The sequence below is a fragment of the Passer domesticus genome, chromosome 3 (assembly GCF_036417665.1).
Source record: "Passer domesticus isolate bPasDom1 chromosome 3, bPasDom1.hap1, whole genome shotgun sequence".
Lineage (NCBI taxonomy): Eukaryota > Metazoa > Chordata > Aves > Passeriformes > Passeridae > Passer > Passer domesticus.
In genome coordinates, this window is record NC_087476.1 from 59,509,877 (window position 1) to 59,516,421 (window position 6,545).

Sequence of the window (6,545 nt, forward strand, 5' to 3'; positions counted from 1 at the left end):
TTTCCATAAGGCTTGAATGTTCATTGGTAGTGCTTTGCAGTAAGTAGCATATTATTACACAACTTCTGTATCTGCATTGTAAACTTTTAATAAAAATGTCTCTGTTTCTTGTGGATTTGCATTCAACCCCATTGTCCATGTTTGTGATGAAAACATTAAATAGCACTGATCCCAAACAGACCCCTGAGGGAGACCATATGTCCATCTGGCACTGAGCCTTAGACCACTACTCTTTGGGTGTAGCTGTCCAAGCAGTTTCTCATCTATTGAGAGAGAAGGACATTGTGGGAGATATGTCAAAAGTCTTACCTATTGTCCAGATCGATGACACCCAAGGCCCCTCTCTAATCCATACTGATGTAGTCACTCCATCATAGAAGGCCACAGGATTGGTCAGGCAGGATTTGCCCTTGGTGATGCCATACAGGCTGTCCCAAATCACCTCCCTGTCCCCTCTGTGTCTTGATATAACTTCTAGGAGTTCCATGATGTTCCCAGACACAGAGGTTGAGGCTGATGTGTTGGTTCTCAGGAGCCTCCTTTCTAGCCATTTTAAAGACACGTGCACTGTGTCCCTTTTTCCAGTCACCTGTGACTACACCTGATTGCCATGACTTTTCAAATGTGATCAAGAATGTCTTAGCAATTACATCAGCCAATTCCCTGTTTACTTGAAGGAGTGTCTATAGAAGGGAAGAGGAAAATTGAGTTGACATTTTCCACTGCAGAGATAGACTCCATGAACCCAAGTCTCTTTGTGTGAGTTTGTCTCTCTTGAGGCTGGAATGAAGCTGAGTGTAATTGCAGATGCTCTAGGAGAAGAAATATGCAGCTGAGTTGGCTTTGAGCTGACTTCTGCTGGTTCACTCAGCTAAAAAAGGGAAGGGAGAGCTCAACAGCTGAACATCCCATCCTTTTGGCTTTATTGTTGATAAAGTGAAAGCAGCATGATTAGGATTACCTGTGCTACAGGCATCTGGCTCTCATTTTGAATAATGGGAAGAAACCTTAGAAATCTACATCATGCCCTTCCATATCTCCCAATTAATAAAAAAAATTAGGGCACTTAGACTGTGTTGTGGGCAAAACAGTCTCAACTAATCCTTGCTAATTAACCATAAGGATTCAGATAATCAGGAAAAACTCTGGAAATCAACTATGTGCCACTGCAGTGGTAAAAATACTACTTTGGTGGCCTCCACTGGGTCCCTGCCCCAGTGTGTGTTGCCAGCAGACACAGTCATCTGGGGGGCATCCCTGTCCTTGCTACTTACTTTTCACAGTTTTTGGTGTGTTGGGATCTTTTTGATCAAAGCAGTTTTCGATATTAGGTCAGTGTTTTGCCAAATTTATTTTAAAAAACAGTTTAGCTCTAATTTTCCAAAGACCACTCAATAATTTATTTTTTTTTTAAAGTGACCTACTTCAGTGTTACTTGATTTCCTCAGAACTATATTTTTAAGATCATGTTCTCTTGAAAGCTTTTTTGTACAAACAAACTGAAAGACCTTCTTTCAGTTTTTGCTTTGCATCAAACATTTTCTTCAAGGTGTAGGATCAAAGTGATGACTTTTGTGTCAGAACTGTTAACTGCCTGGAAAATAAATCATCTGGGAATTGCCAGTACTGAAATCTCCAAACCAGGTGATAAGATCAGCACTTTACTTTCTACTGGTATCCAGTTCCTAATTTGACCAGCTGCTGTTTCTCCTGAACTTTTAAAATTTTGTTTTGATTAGTGATTCCATGTACTACATTTTGTCAAATAACGTGAAAGTAGAAGTGTTTAACTTTGGCTGAACTTTTTACCTGACAGCTGATCATATTCTTCTCCTTTCTTTTCCCCCCACAGATTTCCAATAACAAGTTATTTTCTTTTGAACTTTTCAAAGAAGCCAGATATTTGTGAATAAGATGCAGTTTAGCTCAGGATCATCTGAATTCTCTCTCACTTCTTACCAATTCTGCAAATGTACATATTCAAACCTCTTATATTAAATGTTTGCTTGGTTTACTCAATAGTGCAGAGATGATACAGGCTGTTCAAATTTAATTGCTTTTTTTGTATTCCTTCACAGTGATATTTTATTGTATCTGATGTTCCAGAGAAGAGAAGACAAAAGAACAGGGAACAGGCAGGCTCCAGGCATACACTGTTCACATGTAAATGATGCATCACGTTGTTTCTGCACATCAATTTACTGCCTCAGTCTCTTTGTGTAAATATCTATTTTATTTTTCCCTTGTAATGCTGTCAGTAGGCAGCATCAGAAGAGCTCATTCTTCCCAAAAGTCCTGTACATTGAGTCAGAAGGATAAATACAACCTGTTAGATCCAAATGTGATAAGGAGTCTGATGATGAAGGCAGACAAAGCTTCCTGCTCTGAAAGATTTGCAAATCAAGATAATGCAATTAGATAAAAACAGAGAATGGTAACATCATAACACTAACACAAAAGTTATTATACAATGTTTATGAGACTTTTATTTTCAAAAGAGGATCAGACCATTTCATAGTATCCACTTACGATGGATCAAATTTTCATGCTTTGACATTAATTCTTGGTAATGGAGAAGATGAATATCATCCCCAGATGAACTCTGAACAGGGGGCCTCCCATTGGTGTTGCTAATAACTATAGCCTCCCTCTGTGCTGATGGTCTCTGGCTTAATGCAGTTCATTACAGAGCAATAGAAAATTAATTTTTTTAAAATGTTTGCTAGATCATGGCCTTTTATACTGCTATCATCATCTCCGTAATTTGGAAGTTGAATATGTGATAATTGGAAGAAAACCTTTCTTCTCTCCCAAGAAAAGCATGCACTAGATGTGCAGGAAAACCCCACATTAATTGTGTGAAAGTAGAAGTAGCAGTGGAATTACACGTGCTTGGAACTGTACTACCTGTGCTTCTGCCTATTGAATGAACTGAAGTAGAATCACAGAATTATAGAATCACTTAGGTGGGAAAAGAGCTCTAACATCATCAAGTCAAGCCATTAACACAACACTGCCCACTAAACCACATCCCCAAGGCCTGTATTTACACATCTTTTAAATACCTGCAGGGATCAGAACTCAATCACTTCCTTGGGCAGCCTGTTCCAATGCTTGACAAGCCTTTGCACAAAGTAAGTTTTCCTAATATCCAATCTAAACCACAACTTGAGGCCATTTCCTCTCATCCCATCATTTTTTACTTGGGAGAAGAGACCAACCCTTCACGTGGCTACAACCTCCTTTCAGGCAGTCACAGAGAGCAATAAGGTCTCCTGTGAGCCTCCTTTTCTCCAGGCTAAACACCCACAAGCTCCTTCAGCAACTTCTCCTAAGACCTGTGCTCCAGACCCTTCACCAGCTGGAAGTTTTAGTCTCTTTAATAGCAGGTGGTCTTTAAACCGTCAGAAAAAGAATTGCAATCAGTAGGAAGCGAATCAATGGCCAATTCAGGTGGCTCCCCTGTACACATGTCTACTAGAGACATTTTAGACAGAAATATCATGAAGGTATAACAGGATTTTAACTTATTGGACCAAGAATACCCTCTGTCCACACTTTTCTTAAAGCAAAACATGTGTTGGGATCATTTGGACTTGGTAAAAGAGTAGACAGCCTTTGTAGACAGTCTGAACAGAAGGTTATAGCATTTGGGTTTGGCTTTCAAATTCCTGGACTGGTGAATTTGCCTGTGAGGGATGAGCAAAATACCATCTAAATAAATCCTCACAATGTTTTGGTTTAACATTAATAATACAGGTCACTAGTTGCAGTAGATTCTAGGTAATGATGGCAAAACTTCAGCAAATCTCTTTCAGGCCCTAAACTAGCACATGTCAACAATAAAATACAGTCTAGAAGTGAGTGAGAAGAAGACAGCAAACAGCATAAGTAAATTTATATTTCAGGAAAATTCAGTGAAATCAGTATTACTTATAATGGAGTAAAACTTAGGGCAAATTTTAAATGTCATATAGGTGGTTATCTCCACAGGCTATCTTACTAAGGTTTCCCCTTTCCACTCCTCCACCCCTTTTCCTTTAACGTTACTGCCTCTACTTTGGAGTTGCTATTTTACTTCCTGTCTGGTGTAAGTTCAGTGGAACTACTGCTGCCTCTTCTCCAACACAGCACCAATCCTCTTTCTTGTCCTATTCGTTTGTAGAAATGATTCTTCCTTCTAAATGCATATTTTCTAATAGAGTATTTGGTGTGTGCTGCTGGGCTTTCAGCATAGGTATCAATAAGAGAGCTAGAAGAAGTGTCACTTTTTTTTAAAGTTTATGATTGTGGTGGTTATCTTAGGAGGAAACTGTTTCAAAGAACAGTGAAATAAACTGTTATGTAAAAAGGGCTATGAAGAAAAAAAGTATTGTGAGTGTTCAATATTGGACAGACTTTCTTCAAGTTCAAGGTGTTTTGTTGCAACAAATATCAGCACCTTCATCTGTGAATCTGTGGGTATGTGCTGCAGAAAAGGCTGCTGCTGGATTTGAAAGGAGTAATTGGAGCAATACAGAATAAATGTCTCTCTTTCATCTTGATCTGTACTACTTTTATAATCCTCACTAATGTAGCACTTAAGAATTTAGCCTGATACTACAGCTACAAATTATTCCAAAACTTTCAATGAATCAAAGAAAAAACTAAATCTCTTTCTTCAAAAAATGAAATGCCAAAGGTGAACTTGGTGCAGTGGAATTAATTGGCTGCTACATTAAGAACTGAATACAGGTATGTGTATAGTTCTTTTTTTGCTGTTTATTGTAAATTTTAACAGAAAAAGTAGGATTATGAAATTGTTTCAAAGATCCTCATCCAAAGTCATTTTATTGTGAAACTCTGGGAGGCTGCAGGTGGCATAAGATCCCAGAGATAGCTATGTCTTTCTTGAACTATAAACAGAATTTATCACTGTATCCTATCCAGGAGGTAGATAGCATATCAGGGAAGGTGTAAACCCACACAGTAGAATTTCATATCTTCCAAAGCAACAAAATCACTGGAAGACTGAAGGCTGGAGAAACTGAATTGTGAACATTGTTAAAAGTGGCATCATGGTTCAGACCACACTCCAAAGCTCAGGCCCAGGGTCCTGACCTATTGCAGCTGCCTCGTGCGTGCAAATATGTCTTTGGGAACTGAACCTACTGTGGTTTCCCTCGTGTCACCTTCCCATCCTTGACATCAAGACATCATTCACCATGGTCTTGATGCTCTGCTTACCTTGCCAGGTGGTGTCTATGACACAAATGCAACTTGGGAACTAAGGCAGTTTTGCAACCTGTTTTTTCTCTCCATGAGATCCTCTTGTGTCATTAAGCTAGTTCCAGATGTCAGCTGATGTGTTGTCCAGTCCTGCTTGGGCTGTGGTTCAACCAGGTCACACTACAATCCTCCAGAGCAGCTGTGCTCCTACACCTGTCCACACCTTCCTGCATCTTTATTCCCACAGTTTACTCCACACACTGATTTTTTGTGTGAACAGTGCTGTCACACAAACTCTGCCTTCATCATTTCTCTGATTCCTTATGGGATAGGCTTCCTTTCTCTCTTTAATGAGTGAAATTCCCACAACCACTTTTGAGGATGTCATTTGTGCCACTGTCTCCAAAGTGCTGAGCTTTGTTTGCTGCCTCAGTCCTGAGGCTCTCATCTGTTTCTTCCAAATAATACCAGCATCATAAGTCATTCTTTTTCTTCTGTTAGAAAACACATTTCAGAAACAAAACAGCTGCCTGAATTGCCTCGTGTCATGAGCAGCAAGATGAACAGAATAAATTGTTTCACAGAAAACAGATTATGCTCATGATGAAGGATCACATCATCTGGGAAGGTGATATGTGTGTTTTACAACAGTATAAAATCTGATTTGGAGCTCCTCCTGACATTTGTAGAGAAAAATTTCCAAATTTCAAGGCAAATGACACCACTAGCAGAGTCATCTTCATAGCTGCTGTAACATATGAATTTAAATGCTAGCCAAGGTGAACTGAATTTATTGTCTGTAAAAAAAAATATTTAGGAAAATGCACCTTAGAAGCAAAGATTCTACTTCAGCAACAGGACTGCAAGAGCACAGGCAGGCATGTCAATTACCAGGACATGCAAGGGTTGAAGACATTGGAAACGCCTCTGACTTTTCAGCTATTTTCTTGTGACACACCATGACAGTGGCTTTAGGGTTTCAGCAGGCATGCACAGAACATTTCACAAGGGACATAAATGTGGTCCTTAAGTGCATTTTACACCAAAGAAAATCTCTGACATCTGAACCCTCAAGTTTTAGGGTGCTCTACAAAACAGCTTCAATAAATTACTGGAGATACATGGATATTAAATAACCAGATATTAAAAATCATCCCCATCCATTGTACGGCCAGTTGAGGTGTTCCAGTAATCCCATGCCATCTATTTTCATCAGAAAATAATTACCCCTTTCCCACATCCCCTAATTTACCAGCTCTTTTTTCTTTGTGTTTGCCTTTGCTCTTTCTCATAGACCATCTCTATCTCCAGACTGACCTCGGTTTCATTTTAGTGCT